Source organism: Camelus dromedarius, chromosome 17 (assembly GCF_036321535.1).
Source record: "Camelus dromedarius isolate mCamDro1 chromosome 17, mCamDro1.pat, whole genome shotgun sequence".
Lineage (NCBI taxonomy): Eukaryota > Metazoa > Chordata > Mammalia > Artiodactyla > Camelidae > Camelus > Camelus dromedarius.
Window position 1 is genome coordinate 25,499,691 of NC_087452.1, and position 22,417 is coordinate 25,522,107.

Here is a 22,417-nt window from a genome sequence, read left to right on the forward strand (position 1 = left end):
CGAGTCTGGTAGGTAACTAGAAAATAACGCTCTGAGACACAGATTGGGAAGAGCAGAGAATGGATCTGGGAGGCAAATAGCAGCACAGCTGCTTTCGTTGATATAAAACCAATATGGAGATCGCATGTATATCAGCAGGTAACTTGCGTTTCACCTGCAAGTATAGAACCAAGGAGTTCACTACAGATGCACTGTAGGCAAGGAGAAAACAACCATTGTCATTGTACAGCAAATGTCTTCCCTCGTAGATGAATCCTTCAAATCCTGGCCCATCAGCGCTTGCGGACCTGGTGCCTCCAGGGGCAGATGGACCACAGGAATGAGCGAGCTGGGCCAGGTGCAAGGTGACAGTGAGTGCTGGGTCTGTTACGAACCCTGAGCGATTGCTGTCTCTAAAGGCAGCGGTCACTGTGCAGCACCTTGGAATTGAACCCTGACATTTGAATTCTCATTTTCTTTTTAACTAAAGGAGTAGTGTACCTGAATTTTTCTTTAAGCATCTCATTTTTAAATGTGGACAGCTAATTCAATTTGGTGTTTTTACAGACCTCAAGCTTAGGCTAACAAACTCCTCTCATTGGGTCCTGATGGCCCCTAAGTTCCTTGGTCTTTTGAACTCCCCTTTCTTCTGTTCCAAAGGCAGTGGCCGGAGGCCAAAGCTGGGAGGTGAGCCAGTCACCTTGAGCCGGGGATGCGCTGTGGTCCGAGCAGTGGCAGCAGGGCGGTGGGAGTGCAGACTGAGCAAATACAGAGTACTGGGGTGCTCCTCGTTCCTCCTGCTCTGATCCACTCCTGTACCAGGGTCTAGTCAGTCCTGTGTCTGCTTCATTCCTGAATAGGCCCAAGATTCCATCCGAACAGCCTTCCTACACAGCAGCTTCCTACTCCAGGTGGCCAGAAGGGAGTTCCAGGCCAGTGTTGTCTCCCAGGACATTAACACAGTAACCAAGTTTACTGGTGCTGGGGCTGCCACAGTTGGGATGACTGGTTCAGGGGCCAGCATTGGAATAGTGTTTGGCAGCTTGGTCATTGGTTATGGCAGGAACCCGTCTCTGAAGCAGCAGCTCTTCTTCTGTGCCATTCTGGGCTTGGCCCTGTCTGAGGCCATGGGGCTGTTCTGTTTGATGGTTACCTTCCTCATCCTCTTCGCCATGTGAGGCTCCATGGAGGTCACCCATCCATCCCTGCTGCTTTGACTCCAGGCCATGCTCAGCGCTGGAGTGTGCTAAGCTTTACCAGTAAACACAACATTTGTCTTTAAAAAAAAAAAAAATTACTTCATGTGGGAAGATCCCCTGCCCCCCGTGCACCAAACACGTGTGGGGTCCTGCTGTGCTCTTGCAGCGTCTCTTGCTCTGGGTTCCTGCCTCTGTGTGCATGCTGCTCCCCTCGCGCCCCCGCCTCCCAGCCTCTTGCCTTTGCTGACAGGCAGATCTCTTTACCTCTTCCTCCAATCCTGAGGGCCACCCACCCAAGGTGATTGTTTCTAACAGACTTTTTCTGGAGGTGTGGCGGTAACAGAGGATCATTCCCTGACAAAGCAGGACTGTACTTCTGGTGCCAAGTCTGAGGCCACAGACTTGGCCACTCTCTTCCCTGGAGCTTCCCTCAAGCTCTTTCCTTCCTTCTCAGGGCTCAGGCCACGGTCAGAGTCCTCCAGCCTCTGCTTCCTATTCCAGTGCCTCTTCCAGCTCCTCTCTTCTCCAGGTCCCTGAGGTGTCCTGTCCCCTCCCATCCCCAACTATATTACAGGCCTTGAGACAACCCCCAGATTCCTTTGCTGTCTATTCGAACTGCTGTCACAGACTTTTTGTTGCAGTGTTTCCTACTTGAAGGCTAAGCACTTAGATAACCAGAAGACCCACTGAAACAAGCAATCCAACTGAACAGAACATTTATTTTTCACCCTGATTGCTGCCACCCTCCTAGGGCAACTAGCTGAGTCTGCTGACTTAACATAGTGCAAAAAAAAAAAAAAAAAAAAAGACAAGTGCACCTTTTTCTTCCTCTTCTGGTAACCTAACCGCTTTAGTTCCTTCCTGAATGCAGGAAGCAGGAGAGTATTCTGAATTTAGAAACAGGGTTTACTTCCAAAGAAATGTCAAACTCTGTAAAGTTTGGTAATAGGGAGCAGCAGGGGCAGCTTGCCAAGCTGAGATACACAAAAATTTTTCTTTAGTAGAAGGCATGGGAAATCTAAAAAAAAAGAAAAATATTTATGTTATCATGACTGATGAGATAGGGGTACACAAGCTTTTCTTTTACAAGCCACAGAAATCTAAAAAAAAAAAAGTACCTGATGAGACAGGGACTGGTTTCAAGGCTAAAAGGTGGTTAGCATCGCCCACATCACCCATACAGCTGTTGTAAATGGTGTCCTACTTTGTATTTTTTTGTTTATTACAGGCTAGAGGGAAATAAATTACCACCTCATTGTCAGCCAATAATCATTTTCCAAGAAAAGGTAATTTCTCCTCTGAAAGGCAGTATTCAAACCGCTCACCTTTTTGATTGCTCCATTGTGTGTGTGACTGTTAGACTGCCTACTGACCACGAAGTAGGTGTTTCTTTTTCCCAGATCCCAGGTGAAACCCTTCCAGAGGGGGGGGTGAGGCAGAAGATGTGTGATCAGATTTCGGTTTGCATCCTGGCCTTCTGATGGTGGTCACTGTGGGAGACGCTGAACGTCACAGGAAGTTAATACTCTCAATGTGTCTTATCTCTTTGAACTTAACTTTGTGGGCACTACTCTGTCTTTACAAAATATTGGAAGGTACCACTTCTTCCATCCTGAGGCTTAGGTAAGAATGAGAGAAAATCGCATATTCACTTTACACTAGGGAAAAAAACAGATCTTTCCTCAAAAACCCTTAAAGTTAATAAACTAGATACTATAACAAGACAAAATATTTCTTAAGATGTAATTAAAATGCTTTAAGATATACTTTAACTTTTAGGTGGTTTATTTAGTTCCTAGTTAGCAAATAGTTCCTGTAAGGATTAGAAAGCTGACAGAAAAGTGCATTGTATTTTAAAAGGGACTGCTTGTCTGAACTCAAATAGATACGTTAGCATTAGCTTTCAAAATACACAGTTAAGCATAGTATTTACTTTTCAGAATATGACAAAATTTTGTTCTTATGAGATAGCCTTTCCCTATTCTAATCCATCGTATTTTAAAAATTATGTGTGTACATACATATACAAATGCTTTTATTATTTGTATTTTTACAAATAATGACAAGCCTTTTCTTGTCACACATCTAGATTTTATTGTTTTTTCCCTCAAAACATAGATTTTGTTTCCACCTATGTGGTATGCAAATAATGTTTTTATTTGGCCCCGTTAAATAAAATAGATGAATTCCAGGTACCTTACTCCTCCCATGTAACTTGAGTTATTGATTCATATAGTAACCTTCATGTTTTCTAACATGTCAGCTGTGTAATTTACTAAACATCTCTCTAGATTTCAGACAAAAATTACAAATACATAACTGGTACGTTATAAAATGCTCAGATTGCTCTACAAGAACAGGTTTATTTCTCATTTGGGGTGGGGGAGTGCTAGCAGTTAAGTGAGTGACCCTGTTCCCCATATGGTTAAATGGACGAAAATCTGCATTTCTTTGTAAAACTTCCAATTAACGTTAATTAACTGTCACACTTGATGTGCAGGAGCTGACTTGCCATTCGTGGATTACACCCTTGGTTTTCACTTGCTCATTTGGTTAGTTTCTTTGCTGCCTGTAATTTTGCTTAGAATGTAGACACTTGCAGTTTCATTGCTTTGTGTTTTCCTTTCCATTCCTTCCCTTAGCAGTAACCTCCCAGATTTAGAGGGGAGCGGCTGTAGAAGCTTTTACTCAAAAGAAAATTGGGTATCAGTTTCACTTTTCAACCAGTCACATTTTCCTGTCCCTCACTGCTGGAAGAGGTAGAGCACTCACTGGCTGTCAGTTCTATATAGTGAGGACTTCGAAAGTCTGTACGTGTAGTTCTATGAAAATGTGCCACTCGGAGATTTTGTGGCAGGAGCATAATTGAAGAGCCCAGCTGCTGTTTTGGATCCATCATTCCATCAAACTGAGGCCACACTTCTGTAGCCAACGAACGAATGCAGGTGAGCTAGTGGTGCAGACCCACACCTGTGGTAAGCGATGTTCCTTTATTGGAAGGTGGCTCAGGGGCGTCTTCTGTGCCCCCCAAGCCTTTCTTGGAATTACCTTGGCGCCCAGGACTCTTCCTACCCACATCTCCTACCTTCTGCCACTTCTTCAAAGGACTCAGACCTGCTTTGTGTTCTGGAAGCCAGCTCTCCCTGCCGGCTCCTCTTCCTTCCCTCTGCCCCCCAGTACATCTCTTGCATGTCAGTGTCTGCTGGGTAGAGAACCTGAACGAACCCAAATAGCAAACTAAGCTCTGCCACTAAACTAACATTAAAGGTTCGTTTCTTTTCTGCAGTTGAAGTTACTCTTTGAACATTTTGAGTGGACAGGGTACTATCTTCACGGTAAATAATTTGTTTATCCATGTGATTCATTTCCTATGTCCTTACATTGTAGTGGTGGCCATAACCCATAGAGAAGTTGTTTCATTGCTGCCCTGGTACATTTTTATATGATTCTACGGGAGAATGAAGGGAGAAAGAGGGAGAGAGAGAGAGAGAAACAGTACTTTCTGCCTTCTCCCCAAATTAAACCCAAGCATGAGAGAATGTTTTCATTTTTCATAGTGATATTTTAAATGTTCTGGAGAAAAAGTGGAAGTTCTCTTTATTAGTCTACATCCTAGAATTTAATCTTTTTTCTCATGTAAAAAATATATTGAGGTGAAGTTCATATAAAATTTATCATTTTGAAATGAACAATTCACTTGTGTTTAGTGCATTCACGGTGTTGTGCCAACTTATTTCCATCATTCCAAAGTAAAACCCCTTACCCATCAAGTAGTTCCCCCTTCTTCCTTCCCCTTGTCCTTGGTAACCACTACTCTCTGCTCTGTCTCTGAGTTCATTTATTCTGGATATGTCATATAAATGGAATCATGTCTGTCTTCTGTCACTTAGTACCTGTAATTTAATCTTGTGTTTATTTCCTAATCAAAAATGTCCTTGGCTATAATGATCACTTCACCCTGCACAAAAGTGATTTTTTTCCCCATCACCATCTTCTTTCAAAGCATTAGAAGAATCTTCATTGTATTTTTTTTCCTATTGTCACTTCCTTACAAACTCTTTTCCAGAGAGCAAGGCTCTTTGCCCACATCACATAGCTGCTTTCTCTAGATCCCTATTATCAGAGTGACAGAGAGCGTACGTGGTGACCAGGAACTTTGTATAATCTGTAGTGGCTGTCAGAACACATAAATTGTTAATTTTCTGATGGAATAAACAGGTATTTCAAGTTCCAAGGGACTTAACCAGATATCAAAAAGAAGGTCACACTACGAATAGCAGAGGTAGACTGGACTGGTTTTAAAGACTGACTTGGCTTGGCCACTTACTGAGTGTGTAGTTGTGCACTACACCTTAGGTCATTGTCTGTAAATGTGGCTAATGGTGGGACTAATCACTTGGGGGTAGTTGTGAAAAAATGAAATGGGGTATTGGCCCCAATTAGTGTGATACCTGATGAGTAGTAAGCTCTGTGTTAGCTGCTCTATATGTTACCTGTTGGTGTGGGTGTGATGTGGTGTGGTATGGTTTGTGGTTGTGGTGTTGTACCAAGTCCAAATGCATTCTGCTCACCCTACAACGGGAGATGAGGTGTTGAGGCAAGGAATAATAACTTTATTTGAAAAACCAGCAGACGAAGAAGATGGGGGACTCATGTCCTAGAGAACTATCTCACCCAAGTCAGAATTTAGGCTCCTTTTATACTAAAAAGGGGAGGCAGGGTGTGGCTGATTGTTGCAAACTCCTTGGTGTTGGAACTTAAGTTTTTGCAGCTGTCCTCATAGGTCAGGTCATGATGTTCCTGTAAACCTTCAACAAGGCAGATGTTATTCTCTATTCAGCAACATTTTATCTCTATATGAATGGAAAAGTGATATACCCCTAAAGATCAGAGCCTTGAGAATGGGCTCTCCTGTATGTTTCAGGTTATCGGCAACATTCTTTTACAAACGGTGCAGAACCAGCATGACTGAGCATGGGAAACAGAGCACAGGGTGAGAGCCAAAGGAACACATCTAGTATAGAGTCAGATTTGTCCTTCCCTGTTACAGCGTGGTGTGCGGATATGGTGTGATGTCCTGTGTGGTGGTTGTGTATCAGCTGTTGTGGAGCTGAGTTATTTACTACCATAGGATGCACATCTCTGAGGTTAATGTCTTTATAAGGATAGGATAAATTCTAAACATTGACAACCTTCTGAGCAAAGTATACTAACTGCCCAAGCTGGAGAAAAGGACCACAGATGATTCCAAAATTCTACTGTAAATAAATGTGAATTCATAATTTTGATACCTTTTTTTTTTTTTTTTTTGGTGAAACTAAGCAAATGAAGCTACTTGATCTACATTCTAACTGAAACTGGCACTTGATCTTGGGGTGAATTGCTTTTCTAACTGCTATTCAACTTAACAAATGTACCTGTTTGCCATTTAGCCCCCAGTTCCCTCTTCTTCTTTGTTTAAATGCTTTTCTCTGTATTCAGAGCACAGATGAGTCTTGTGATGGCTCTCTGCCTGCTCATATATGCATTACCTTCCTCTTCCTCCGAGGCTTCACTCATTCACTTTTGCCTCTTGACATCTTGTATCTTTCTCTTTGATTACAAAAGCACATAGATTCCTCTTCCTTTTTATGGGAGGAAACGTAGCAAATGGTTAAAAGTGAGGGCTCTGGATTCTACTTTTAATCCACACTGCCTAAAAGCTGGGTCCTAACCTCTGACAGCCTCAGTGTTTTCATCTGTAAAATGGGGAGGCAGTTATGCTGAGGACTTACTGAGATAAACCATGTGAAACACTTAGGACGGTTCCCCATTTATGGTAATTATTGTCTAAGAATAATAATCATGATGATGTGGCTCCTAGTTTCTTTTACCTTGTAGAAATTAATCTCACAAGACAATACTTACTGTCAGATCATCCTCTTGGCTCAGACCTTTCTACTGGATTCTACTTCTGCCTTTTCAACTGCTCTCTGAATAGTTCCACGCCATTGTTCTCCTGTGACCTGAAATGTGACTTCTCCCAACATCAGATTCTTTTTTGACCCTCTCCATCTCTGTTGTCTTTTTGTATCACCCAACTTTAGGTTCATGCAGTGATCTTTGAATACTTCTGAATGCCTCTTCCCCCCCCCTCATTTCTAAAATAACCAAGTCTTATACATTCTTACCTTACAACCCCTTTGTCTTCTGTTTACTTCCATTTCTATGTCCGCAGTCACAGACCAAACCTCAGACACCACCCTTCAGGACACAGTACAGTTTTTTAAGTGGCGTCAGCGGTGGCGGTGGCCGTGATGTTGATAGAAGCTGCACAGCTAAAGTTTATTGAGCTCTTTGTGCCAGGAACTCTAAGCATACACAACATGTATCACCTCACCTAATCATCACAACAGCCCCCTGACAGGGGCACTATTTCCTCCGCTGGAGATGAAAAAACAGAGGCTCAGAGATACTAAATGACCCGTGGCAGGCTAAGGTACTTACAGTTTGTAGCCTAAGGATTTGAACCCAACCAGTGTGACTCAGACACCTCTGTGCTTAGTGGTTGTCCACTGCTGCCTGAGCCTTACTCCTTCATTGTCTCAATGCTCTCCCAGCTTGCACTCCCAGCCCTCTTGAGTTTGGCCACCCCTACTGCCAGATGACTATGGTATTCATAGGTGTTACTCCTTGACTGAAAGGATTGGGTGTTGGGAGGTAGGAAATGTTATCCACACTTAAGTGGGCCTATAAATATACTGAAATTGCATGCAGACTGAGTTGATTTATTTCTCAAAAGGAAGCTAAGAGCTGTAACTTGGATAATGTCTCCAAAGCTCCTTGAGCTGGCATTCAGAGCTGTCTCCAGACACTCTCTTGTTAGTGTCCTCTGGCCCTTCTCCCAGTGTTGCCATTCCTACACCTCACCCAGTCTGACCAGTCCATTCCCTGTTTCACCTGACTGTACACATCCCTCCCGCACCTTCCCTCCTGAAGCTTTGCTTACACACTCTTAGTGTCCTAAGAGACCCTTTCCCCCTCCTCATTTTCTTCCCTATGCCTTCTCCAAAGTTTACCCTCAGTCCCACCCCCTTTTGATATCTTCTCAGACGACTTCAAGCTGGTAATTAGAGAACTTTCCTCCACTCACCACAGAACACAAAACAGGGGTGGCCGTCTTGGAGGCCCTCAGGAGCCAGGCAAGAAGCATGGAGTGAAGCTGGCCAATGGTTGCCGTGTGGGGTTAAGAGCCCACTGTTGCCAGAAGGTCCGGTTTTTCAAGAGGTGATGAAAATTTGGATATTTAAGTGTAGTCTCCTCAATTTTTAAGTTGATAGTTAATTTAAGTTAAAAAAATTATATGGAGGGAAACAAAATTTGTGTGGGGCAGCCATTGGGTTTTGACTTCTGTTAAGGAGTATGTTGTCCATATTCATCAATTAGAAGTTGCTTCTACTGTCTGCTAGAAGGAATTACCTACCTGATCAGAGTTTCCAAAGTTGTTTGGAAGAAGCTGATGCTCGGTCCTTTTGTAAAACTGTCTTTTCCCATAACAATTAGTGCAGAAAATATGGGCATAGTAGAATCATAGTAAATACTAAGTAATCAAAATAGTCACTGTAAGAAATTAATCATAAATGGTACCTTGTTTGGGTGCCACCTTCTGTCACAAACAGTGATTAGAATTTTTTTAAAAAACAGTCATTCAGTAAAGGCGGCAACAACGAGTTTAATAAGCATTTGGCTTAAAACACACTTATTTCAGAACTTATTATAGTGAATTATCAGGGAGCCTTTCAACTACAAGTATTTTGTGAAGAGTGAAAGTTCTCTAGCTGGAGAAAATTGGGCTGAGTGCTTTTCTTGTTTTTAATACTAGAAATTGAGGTTTGAAATTAAGCTTTTCTAAAAAAAATTGAATATCCATATATTGTTGCTCAGGTAAACAAATTATTTTCATTTGGCAGTTTTGAAGCAAGTAAGTGAATCAAATTAGAAGCTGATAACTTGTAATTACATTGATTTTCATTTTCCTTCTTGGGTGTTCTTCAAAGTGACAGTGCTTAGAGCAAATGTCACTTTATCAACAACAGCTTTGCAGCACCCTAATTGCAGCAGACAGATAAACGGTGAGGACATGTGAGAAGTGTTCTCAGTGGAGCAGATGAAAGGCTCTGCCAACCCTGAGGGATGGTCGGCCATCCCACTTGCCCCTGAGGCCCCAAGAACTTGTGTGGTGCTTGACTTAGAAAAAAATACAGAGATGATGCTGGTTGGGGTATACATAGGACCCTAAGAAAATGGAAGGTGGCAATCAGTCAAACAAGCAGGGTTTCTTCTGACCGGTGTATTACAGGCTAGGGAATAAATAATGAAAGAAATGACTACTTAAAATGTGTTTACTTAAGTGGACAATTGCTTAAAATATGGTTGCTTGGTAAAGACCTTATAGACTGTACTTGGCACATAAATGTGATACTTACATTGAGGGCTAATGAATTTGCTCACAGGTGGAGGGATGGGTCGCCTGTGGCCATGCCTCTCTTGTTTGCATTGGACAAGTCGGATCCAGAAGGAAAAATACTCTCGTAGCCTTTTAAAATTTGCCAGGCCAGACACTCGTTTTAGAAGCTGTTAGGTAGTCGTAATTTGGAAATTATAAGCAGAAAGCCTGTGTGTGAGGACAGATGACAGTATGAGGAATTGTAGACAGAATGTCCCCTCAGGTGTTACTGAAGCAAGGTGCCTCACCATGTACTTTCTATCTCCATTTTGATAGTGAGTCTCCAAAGGGACCATTGCCCAAAACTTGCTGTAAATATTGGATAGAGTGTCAAGTCTAAAACTGTAACATGGGTCAGAATTACCTGGAAGGCTTATAAAGTCCCAGGCAGTTGGGCCCCAGCCCCAGAGTTTGTGATGCAGTAGGTCTGGATAGGGCCCGAGGATGTGCATTTCTAACATGCTCCCAAGTGACACTGATACTTCTGGTCTAGGGACCACACTTTGTCAACTACTTACAGAGAAACCAAGTTAGTGAATGCAAATGAATTTCTAAATCTAGCCCCTATACTGTTGCAGCAAAGCGTGTTACAGCTCAGTTGTGACAGCAACCTGGGTCCAGGCGGGAGACCAAGTAGCACTCGGACAGTTGGAGAACTCAGGTTTATTATGCCAGCGGGCCCAGAGGAGTTAACACTCCAAGCTCTGAACCCTGTCTGCAGGTTTACACAGGCTTTTATAGGCTGCCTGGCTATACTTTGCAACATCATATGCAAATAAGGTGTAACAAAGGTGACTAATTAGAAACGAGCTTTGTAGAAATGAACCAATCAGAAGTGAGAAATGGACCAATCAGGAGTGAGCTCCATGCAAATGAGGCACTGCAAATGGACCAATCAGGAGTCAGCTTAGGGAACCAACAAGAATCCTAGGGGCAAGTTCCGGCCTCCCAGAAGCAAGTTACTTCAGAGTTAAAAAGCGAGGTAATGCCGCCAGGCCAGGGAACCAAACGGCGCTGGCAGGAGAGCAGTGTCGCTGCCTGGGGGCCCTGCCGTCTTTTTTATGGGGCTTCCCACCTCAATACAAGGATGCTGCCAATCCAGGGCAATGGAAATTAAGGTGATTCTCAGTTAGGAACTTCCTGCCACACGAAGAACAGCAGGCTGACTGAAAGCAGCCAGAGTGATGCTGGGGGAAAGGTGGGCTTTGTGTTCAGAGAGTGTGGGTTCTTGGAAGGAATATCTTCTACTTCCTAGCTTTGTGACTGTAGGCGAGTTACTGAGCCCCCTGTGCCTCCTCATCTGTTAAATGCAGATGACAGTAGTCCCTATAACATGAAATTTGAGTGGGGAGGGGGAATTCCATGAGAGGAAGCAGGAAAAAGTTTTAGCCCAAAAGCAGGCCTGTGGTGAGAACTGTAGCAATACATGAAGATGTCGTAGTGTGCCAAAGGAAAGTAATTATGTATGAATGCGTGTATGTCTTAGTCTCTTCAGGCTGCTGTTACAAGATATCAGACTAGGTAAATTATAAGCAAGAGGGATTTATATCTCACAGTTCAGGAGGCTTGAAGTCTGAGATCAAGATGGCAGCATGGTTGGGGAGGGCCCTCCTAGTGGTCACAAACTTCTCACTGTGTCCTCACAAGGTAGAAGGGTCTCAGGAGCTCCATGGGATCCCCTTTATAAGGGCACTAATCCCATTCATGAGGGCTCCACAGTCATAACACGATCACCTCTCAAAGGCTCCGTTTTCTAACATCATAATGGTTGTGCAGAGCCCCATGTGTGAATTTGGGGGCAGGGAAACACATTCAGACCATAGCAATATACACAGGAGAGATAGAAAGGCATTGCTTGTCCTCTCAGATCCAGTTGTCTGGTTTGGGGCTACTTAGCCTTGGAGACTTGCCTTGTGCATAAAGCTACCTGACGTACAATTAAGGTGAGTTCTTTGTCCTATCAATACCGTTTACTGTGCTTATTTTAGGGGTTCATCGCAAATGTGGTGAGGAATATTTCACCTGAGATTGTTACAGGTGCATGGTGTGTCAGTGAATGCTGTAGTCGCAGCACTGGTGGCAACAGTGATGCTGTTTGAGAGTTGGATGGAGGCAGAAATGGAGAGGGGGAAGAAACAGGGGTCGAGAAATAGAGGTGGAGAAGAGAGAGGGCAGAGACAGGTAGGTGAGAGAACTGGGAATTCAGGGCTATTGCTGTATAACAATGCTTTCGATGCAAGAAACTCAGTCTTTCTAAGAATTCTGTTAATCCTAATCTGTGTGCAACCATTTATACCATAACCACTTAGGTGCTTACTGGGTGTGAGGTGCTGTCTGCTCGTATTTTGATTAATTCAGTAAGTTCTGAGCATGTTTCTTAGGGAGTATAATAGAAGCGGAGGTGAACAAAGCATAGTGTCTGCCCACAAGGAGAATGCAGACAAGTAAGAGAAATTGAAGGGTAAGATATCCTTAGGAAAAGGAGGGAAAGGAACAATATTACCAAGTATGGACTTTCTAGAACAGAATCCTGGTTAGAATCCTGCCTTCAGTGATAACAAGCCACGAGGTCCTGGACATGTTGCTTGACCTTTGCTTTGGTTCTGCTTTAATGGGCTGTTGATGCATGTAAAGCACTCAGCGTGGGCCATTGATTGCCTGGGAAATGGAGTTGGCCCTTCATTAATGAGGTAATGGGCTGGATGGTTTATTGGGTACTATTCTTCTGCAGGTAGAGGACTGGATTTTTGGTGGGTGGTTTTCAGCTATGTGCACTGTGGGTGTAGCAGGATGTAGAACAGAGACATTACTGGGAGATGAGGCTAGACGTGGAGTGTGAGGTCACGCCAGCCTGAAGAAAGATTGCGACTTTTACTAAAATGTGCATGACCTTGTCCTCTGGGTGTATGCGAGAGCTTCCATTGTAGTCAGCGGTTTCTATTGAAACAAAAAAGGGTACAGGAAGGGGAACACGGGAGTGGTCTACTAACCATGGATGCTTTTATAGGCACTGTCAGGTGAGGTTGCCCTTGAATAGTTACCGCCCTGTCACTACTATTGAATTGTTTTATGGTGGATTCTACGTCCTTGAATCTCTCAAATGTACTGGCAGAAAGGTGGTTCCTCATCCACAGACAGCTCACGCATTGACGGTTGTAGATCCTTGGGTTCAGATCATGGCTATTTGGTGATAATCAAATGATAGGAAGGTAGAGGAGCAAGAAGAAGGTATGGAAGGTGGGAATCTTCCGGAGGCAGAAGAGACCAGTGAACGTGGTATCTGGAGCCACGCTGCCTGGACTTAAAGTCTTGGCTTTGCTACACACTCGCTCTGTGCTTCCAGCCGTTCCTTGCTCCACGCTTGTGTTCCATATGGAACGTATCATCGACTTAATGTGTGTATAGCTTTCAGAGTTAGCACTGGAGGGTTGGTTAGTTATTTCTGTTTCATGTGTGGCAGGATTTTCCCAACTTATGGCAGGTTCCCAAGGGCACTGAAGAAATGCAAGGTTGACTTCTTAGAGTAATACTGTAAAATCATATTATATGAATATTTAGCTCACAGGAATTGTACTCCATGTGCCATTAGGATAACCAACTTAAATGTTATATATAATCATGCACATGACTGTCCAGACTTGCTGTCTTTTTCTTTTAGTCTTCTGCATCTTTAGCTCTAATTTGTAGCAATAATTAAATACTATAAGCTTTTTCATGGGCTGCTTTTTGTTTACTGTGCCCTGTAGTATAGATTTATACTGTGTGTACATAATATAGAATTGTATACACAAAGCTATTTATCTTGTATTTTGTGGGTGATTTGAGGCATTGTCAAAAGTTATTGAGGACTTGGGAGCTTTATCCAGCATGGATACCTCTCCACCATGGATGGTTGGCTGGTGGTCACCAAACTGCTGCCTTGTATCCTTCATCGGCTGGGGTAGATTCTTACTAGTTCTGTTGCATCTTAAATTGTAGAGTTAATTAGAGGTCAGTATCGGACACCAGGGTTAGGCAAGGTGATAGGTGTATAGGAAATGTTACTTTGCATGAATTTTTTTCTCTTTTGAATTGTACTAAGAGTCTGTTCTTATCTGTTCCTTTTTCCTTGCTATAGTAATAGGGTTTTGCTTAGAAGGCTGTGTCCATTACTGAGTGATTACAACAAGATGAACATGTTTAAAAGCTGCATGGAGTAGAAAAAGGGAAATGCATTGAGCATAATGTTAGACTCCTGACAACAGGTTTTCATTTAAAGTTTTTTTTTTTTTTGCCTAGTACAGAAATGCCTTCTAGCTTTGTTCCTCTCTCACACAGTGTTTGTCCTAAAGGATTGTGTGTACGTGGGGAATAACAAGTTTATTTCATTTTGTGTACAGATGTGTATCTCTTGAGTGTACTGAGAAGTTGCCATGGTTCGAAGTAGTGGTTTGGATTTTTTTTTTAACATCTTATAATTATGTTCCATAGTGATTCAAAATGGAGCTAGCCCTTGGCAGTTTTTATGTAAGTGAAAGCCTGATTCATTGTTGAGTTCTTTGTCAGTTCCTACTATGACATCAGAATGCAAGGGTGAAATGTTGGTCCTTTTCTCTTTTCCAAGTTAGAAGATCAAGATACTTTCTGGAATATTTAATTCATATTTTTAAGATAAAAATAACATCATACACAGCACAAGTTCTGAACCAGATGAAGACTATTTTGGGTCACTTCTTTTTATTCAATGAAGACTAGTATTTTATGAAATAATTGATTTGAAAATTCAGAGGCAAAGAAGTGACAATACTTACATGATGTTTATTTTCTCAGTTACTGTTTTAGATTATTGCATTCCATTAATAAGAATTTAGACACCACTTTCAAAGTGCAAGCATTATCTTCTGCAATTAAAGCATTGATACTTGACATTTTCTTTTACTGGTAATGTTAATAAAGACTTAGGACAAAGAAAGTTGTAACAGGTGGATGCAGCATGTTGTCGGATTTTAAAATCCTTTAATGGTAGAAAATGCTGAGAGATACTGCTTCCTACTCTATGTATATACATGTACACCCATGACTAAGCAGTACATGGTAATGAAATGACAAAACAAGAATGGGACTAATAATCTGTTAGGTTTGAACTACTGTGTATTTGCTTTTTGTTGTTGTTGTTGCTTTGTTTTTTTAATTTTTTTTGAAGTATAGTCAGTTACATTGTATCAAATTCTGATGTACAGAATAATGTCTCACACGTTCATTTTCATATTCTTTTTCATTAAAGGTTATAAGATATTGACTATAGTTCCCTGTGCTATATGGAAGAAATTTGTTTATCTATTTTTATGTATAGTGGTTAACCTTTGCAAATCTCAAACTCCCAAATTTATCCCATCCCACCTGCTTTTTCCTGGTAACCATAAGATTGTTTACCATGTTTGTGAGTCTGTTCCTGTTTTGTAGATGAGTTCGTTAGTGTCCTCTTTTTTCTTCCTTTTTTTAAGATTCCACATATGAGTGATATCATATGGTATTTTTCTTTTCTCTTTCTGGCTTACTTCACTTAGAATGATGAACTCCAGGTCCATCCATATTGCTGCAAATGGCATTATTTTATTCTTTTTTATAACTGAGTAGTATTCCATTGTATAAATATACCACAACTTCTTTCTCCAGTCATCTGTCAATGGACATTTAGGTTGCTTACATGTCTTGGCTGTTGTAAATAGTGCTGCTGTGAACATTGGGGTACATATATCTTTTCAAATTACCTCTGGATATATGCCCAGGAGTAGGATTGCTGGATCACATGGTATGTCTGTTTTTAGTTTTTTCAAGAATCTCCATACTGTTTTCCATAATGGCTGCACCAAGCTACATTCCTATCAGTAGTGTAGGACGGTTCCCTTTTCTCCACACCCTTTGCAGCATTTGTTGTTGGTGGACTTTTTAATGAAGGCCATTCTGACCAGTGTGAGGTGATACCTCATTATAGTTTTGCTGTGTATTTCTCTTACAGTTAGCAGTATTGAGCATTTTTTCATGTGCCTGTTGGCCATTTGTGTGTCTTCGTTGGAGAATTGCTTTTTTAAGTCTTCTGCCCATTTTTGGATTGGGTTATTTGTTTTTTGTTTTTTTTTTCTTATTAAGTTGTATGAGCTATTGATGTATTCTGAAAATTAAACCTCTGTCAGTCTGATCATTTGCAAATATTTTCTCCCATTCTGTAAGTTGTTGTTTTGTTTTACTTATGATTTCCTTTGCTGTGCAAAAGCTTATAAGTTTAATTAGGTCCCATTTGTTTATTTTTGTTTTTATTTCTATTGCCTGGGTTGCTTTTCCTTTTTGTAGCATATGTGAAAGAAAAGTGCATTACCACACCCTTGCATGGGCACAGAGATACCAGACTCTCAAATTGTAATTGGATTCTCTCAAAGACAAGGAACAGCTTAATGCCACTTAATTCCACTTCATGCCATCATTTCTGTTGTAAACTCTATCTTTAAGAATTATTAAAGTCATTATTATTAAGTAGGTAATGGTACCTATAGAAGTAAAAAAAAAAAAAACTTTCTCTAAAGTTATAAGGTAATTTTGACATTTTTCCAGTTTTTTTTTTCCATTTTTTAGGTTTGTAAAGATGGTCACACTTTGCTTTCTAGTAATTAATGTCTTTTTGACAGCAAGAAACTTGATCCAATAATACTTAAATGTTGATGGTAGATTAAAAGTAAAATTACCCTATCAATTAGGGAGACTAGATCAATAATGATTGAACAAATAGCAAAATACCCCATGTTGAAAAATATTTTTATTAATAGATATACCTTTTCACTTTCTAATTGTAACAGTGCCTTTGTTAAACTTGAAATCTATGAGTGGTCAGAAGGAATTTTTTCCCCCCAGCAGCTTATGTCCATACAAATTGTAAGTCCCTGAATAATCAAGGTAGGTGATAGTGATCAGACATTCCTTTACGGTCCTATTTTTCAACCTTAGCATTATTGACATTCTGGGCTGGATTATTCTTTGTTTGACAGGGGATTTTCCTGTACATTGTAGGATGTTTAGCAGCATTTCTGATCTCTACCCATAGATGCCAGTAGCACCCTCAACTAAAAATGTCAGTAGACAATGCCAAATATCCCTAAGGGGTGAGGGAGGAGCAAAATTGCCCCCTGGTTGAGAACAGCTGCTCTAGAGATTTGGGATAGGAATACCTAATTCAAGTTTCCAGTCATGTATGTTTTATTAGTAATCACAATCATGACTGGAAAATCATTAAGCCCTTTATAAAATGAGATCTCACTCAGTGGTCATAGCTAAAATAAGCTATATCACTTTGGCCCCATCAAAGCTTTAGGAATTCACTGGAAAGTAAGCATGAAAGAGATACCCTAGTCCCAGCCTACTTTTCTGTCGGTATGCATTCTTATTACCCTGTTTTCAGTGCCAGTTCATTTTAGTAATACAATTCAAATGCTTTAGAATTGCAGCAGATAACAGCCTACCCACTAAGTAGAGTTCATTTCTTCCCAGTGAATGAAGATGTGAAAGGAGAAATGTCACTCTAGATGCTTGTGTATTGCTGATTTTGATTTGACAAAGTAACCGTGACATCAGCAAGAGGTCGCTGGAAGGTAAAGGTGGTGTATCAGAGAGTGGAGGGATCATCTGGGACGATGATTGCTAACCATAGCTAGAGGTCTGATTTCTCCTTCTCTGCCTAATTCCAAATGTGTCTTGTGCTTGGTGCGCTTGCCATTTAGAAATCTGGACTAGACCAGATACTGCATTTGGTATGTTGTATACAGTTCTTTTTGGCTGATGAGAGGCCCATTGGAGTCAGAGTATCCCAGAATGATTTCTAAGTGAGGAGAAAAAAAACTCTGATTAGGTTATTGGTGTTCCATCAGAGAAGAGTACAGACACTAGATTGGAGCTGTTAATAGTGGCACAGTTGTTTACTTAACAGAAAAAGAAGAGCAGTGATATTTAGAGGGTAAAGTTTTCATGTAGGCAAATAGGCATTTTAAAAATTGTATCAGTATTATCTGTATTACTGATTTGTAGAATATTTTCTGGTCTCTCTTGGAATATACCTGGATTGTGATTAGGGATGATAGTGAAAACTTTATTTAACTCTGAGTGCTTGGGGGAGAGTACCTCTTTCATGCTTATTTTTAAATGGCACATGGAAAGACATGGGTAACCTCTGAGGTGTGTTTTCGATATTTGGCAGTTTTATATTGATTCTAAAAGAAGGTCCTGGGCCAAATAAGGCTCCTATGTGGCCACCATTCACCAGAGAGACATCACTGTTCCAGGCACTGCAATTTTTTCTCCTCCAGGAAGCCAATTCTAAGTAACCAGTGTTGGCAGGCGAGCCCAAATCCATTGGCTGTTCTTGTTTTAAACCCTGGTCAAGGTAACTAGTCAGGAAATGTTACTCCAGATCAGAACAGTCCAGTAGATCTGTATTGGTATTGTCCAGTATGGTAGCAATTAAGCCACATGTAGCTATTGAGAACTTGAATGAAATTTTTCACTTAATCATTTAATTAAATTTAAATGTAAACAGCCACTTACAGCTACCACGTATGATATTGGACGGTACAGCTCTAGGCTTTTGAAAAACATTTTCAGAGACAGTTTTGGACCTGGAATTGTGGTTACTCGGGGCCTTTGGAATAGGCTGGACTCACAGTTACAGAGCGATTAATCACAGCCTTAAGCCACTTGGACAGAAAAAGAATAATTGTTGTATTATGCCAGCAGTCCTAGTAAGTTAAGGTTTCAGAAGTCTGATTTATAGAGGCTTGATATTAAACCTAGGCATCTCTGATATTGAAAGGGAGTCAGTGCAGACAGACACTTTTAGATCCACTCTCTTCCTTGGTCTTTGAAATTATATGTACACAGTTTAATAGCTCGTTGGGTTTTTTGTTGTTTTGTGTATTTTTTGTCCTTATGTTCTCCATTCCTCAACTTAGCACACCTCTGCTTAAGTTGAGGAAGAATTTTGGGGGCAGGAATAGAATATTTGGATAGTGTAGAATTGTTTATGTATGACATGAAACATCAGGGTGCAGGTTGTGGGCAAAGGACAATGACATGGAAAGGAGGGTTAACTTGAGCCTGTTTGCTAGAGAGAAACAGAGGCTTCTGGGTGCTGCTGAAGTCCTCCTTCTGCTGACTGTCTGGCTTACAATAAACACCCAATAAACACTTTAAAAAAAAAATCCACGAGCTACTTGATTATATTACAAATCATGGAATTTCATAGGCTGTAAGGTCCTTGGTGGTGATAATTAGTACCAGGAACCATTGTACAACTCTTATCTGGTTACCACCTTGTTGCTGAAACATGGCTTCTGTATCCTGCTTACTGAATTGAGACTTGAAGACAGAGTTTTGGATGAAGAAGGCAGCTTTATTTCTTTGCCAGGCAAAGGAGGTCACAGTGGGCTAATTAATGCCTCTAAGACTGTGAGCATGCTGGGAAGAGAAGGTAGGGGGATTTATAGTAAAAGTATAAGGGGTGGAGCTAGTTTCCATAGAGGTGGTAGACAGGGTAACAAATTGTTTCAAAGTTGTTCTTGGTTTAGCAGATGCAGTGATCCCCTTCCCTCTGCTAGATACAAAGTTCACCTCTGGCTTTGGGACTCTTAATATTCTTGTACCTAGAACAAAGTATGCATAGGAAGGGGCTCCATGGAAGAGATCTTTAGCAAAAAAATTGTGCAGTTTAAAGTCAGGTTGATAAATGCTTTTAGCCTTTTAAGCAGGCTGAGGCATGGGACCTCCTGCTGCAGTCTGAGGCCTGCAGCTGGAACAACAGAATAAAAGGAAACCATGAGGGGTCAAAAACAACTGCATACAGGCACAGTTGGGAGGAATTACGGATAACAACATGCACAAAACACCCAACTGCCATTTCTGAGGTGTTGGGGTCAAGAGGAGGGTACTGGGGGCAAGAGCAGGGCACCAGGAACAAGAGCAGGACACTGAGCATGATCCCTGCACACAGCACCATAAGGGGTTGAGCAGACCACCCAAGCCTCCCTCCTCTTTAGCCTGACTCTGGTCAGCAAGAGCGTGAGAAAAACCCTTTAAACCATTATACAGTTAGGCAGTTACAAACACCATTACAGATACCATATGGTCACTGATGACAGTAGGATGACAGTAGGGTCCTGCTCAGTTACAGCCTTGCTGGCATAGTGCAACTAGGAAGTGACGAGAGTTTATAGATACTTTTGAGTTTATAAAACTTCTAGTCATGCTTGGACTAAGACATTGCTAGCCCTCTATTCTCTAGTGGGTATCATATGGTGAATGGAATCACCTAAGAAACATCCCTCCATCTCTGCCTTGTCAGTTCAGAAGGCTTAGAGTGATTGGTAGTGACAATAACTGGTATTTGGTTTGTATTTCTAGTGCATGTCTGAAAAGATGGAAGATACTTATGCAGTCACCCAATTTAACTTGACATATACAAAACCATGTAGATATGCACAGTAGCTCTCCTCTAAGGTAATTTTAAATTTAAAAAATTTGTTTTGCTTTATCTTCTTTTTTCCAACAAGATTGTGCAACCTTGAGAAGTTACTGAGTCCCAGTCTTGTCTCTGAAGAAGCAAAATAGTGAAAGCACCTAACCCTTAGGAGCACTATGAGGCTTAAATGAGATAATAAATATTCAGAAAATATTCAGATTCAGTGTCATGTGTGGACCACAAAAATTGCTCCCTAACTTGTAGCTATTGTTACTGATGTGGCCTCTGTTCTGTATCTTAAAGGTTATACATTAAGTAAATGATGATACTGTAAATTCAAATGTACAAAGCCTGTGGATGTCACTGGTAAAGAAATACTTAGGCAGGTGTTTTTTTCCCCCCTCAACGTGGGGATTCTTTTGCCAAGCAAATCAGTCTCCCTTAATTTCATTTGTTTTGTAAATTAAGAGTTTTCTACACCAGGTATTCTGAAAGCTGGACACATTCTTACCTCTCAAAAATGGGTTTCTAAAACTTACCAGATGGTTTATTGTGATGATAAATAGGTGTATATTTTAAGATATTGTCTGATTACAGAAAATCATGTTCTAATGACTTGAAAATACTTCTGGTAATTTTCTTTTTATTGATGACTTGCCCTGAATGCTGGAGTAAATGGCATGCCAAGCTCACTCTTACTGAACCAAGAGTACTCAGTTTTCTAGTTATGGAAAGTGAGAAGTATCTCTAACTTATTAAATTGAAGAGTTAGTTTAAAGATACAGTTCCCTAAGGAAGATTATATGCTATGTACTGTCATATTTAATTAATGTCCAAAATTATCAATGTTGAGTATCTGTAGTGCTTGGATTAACTAGTTAACTCAGTCATTCCCTCACTTAAAGCAATATTTTGAAGGAAGTTTGATTCATTTGACCTATTTCATCTACGAAGTTGGATTTTGATTATGAGAATTATCTGGGAAAAATGCTTCTCTTTTCGGGTGAAAGAATATATTTAAATTTAGAATGAAATCTATTCCTTACGGCCTCAGGGTGCCTGTGCATTAATGCAGAAATTAATATTGGGATAAAATCCTGAACAATTAGGGATAAGTATCTAAAACTCAATTAACCTTTAGCAGTTACCCCCATAGCAGCAAGATGCTCTCATTTTCAGTGCTGTGGGATTAAATGGATTCTTTATCATTGTATAACCAAAGGCAAAAGTCAAACTCTGCAAGACCAGTTTCAGCCAGGGCACGTGAACCAATCCCTGGGAACTGGGGATGTGCACCACTTACGTGGTTTGCAGAGCTTGCCATAGGTGACAGTATTTTCTTTCCTGTTACCATTTTATTTTCATGAATCTATGTTGATTCTGTCTTCAGGTTACTTTTTGATAATGAAATGAACTTCCCAGCCTGGGCCGTGAGGCTCAGATTCATGTTAATAATCACCACGATCTCTGCATTACTTGCATAGCCCATGTGTTTGATGGTCAGGAATTGCTACCAATATTCCGAGACATTTTCATTGTTTTTAGAAGACAAAAAAGCAAAATGTCACACCCATCTTAAAATTACTTTAATAGTAAAATAATTTTATCCCATGAGTGACACATTAAATCTGTGTAGGTTGTTCTGTACTTGACAGATACTTCCCTTGTTTAAATTATTGCTGAATGATAATAGCACTTGGCAGAACTTTTGTAGTATTTTAACCTCTGAATGATTAATTTAAATGTCTCTAGACCCATCGTGAGAAGAGACATGAAAGGGGCACATGTCTTAGTTTGTAAGCTTTACCTCCTAGGCCTCCTGAAAAGATAGGAACACACACCAGATGAAAATTTAGACACAGGTTGTAATTGCACACTTTTCTGTTGCTCTCTATAGTGAGCTTATTTGTGATGATACTACAGATTATAATAATGGTCCCCACGCTGCTACATTTCTTTCAGAACATTGATGCAATGAGCTGCCCTCATATATTTAAACCATTCACTAACTGCCTTAATTATTAATCCATGAATTTCTGTAACACATAAGCATTATTCAGCTTCTGTGTGTTCCCCCATCCCCACCCCATGTTATTTTGGATTGAGTGTCTTGGATTGAGATGAATTTCCTTATAAGAGGAAATGCTTCTCACTAGCATCTTTTATTAAAAATTATAAATGAAAGTTCTTCGGATCTCTGTGTTGCATGCATTTGAACTGTCCTCATCGTAATGATTCTGCCCCAAATGAGCTATCTGCATCTTCTGAGTGCTGCTT

At 40.8% G+C, this 22,417-nt stretch overlaps 1 protein-coding gene and 1 pseudogene across 7 annotated transcripts in view; both read left to right on the plus strand.

The window, feature by feature from the left end:
* The window catches only part of FHIT (fragile histidine triad diadenosine triphosphatase), a 1,253,474-nt gene that overhangs the window by 688,053 nt on the left and 543,004 nt on the right, over positions 1 to 22,417 (plus strand). The window lies entirely within an intron of this gene.
* Positions 527 to 2,263, plus strand: LOC105089824 (ATP synthase F(0) complex subunit C1, mitochondrial-like; annotated as a pseudogene).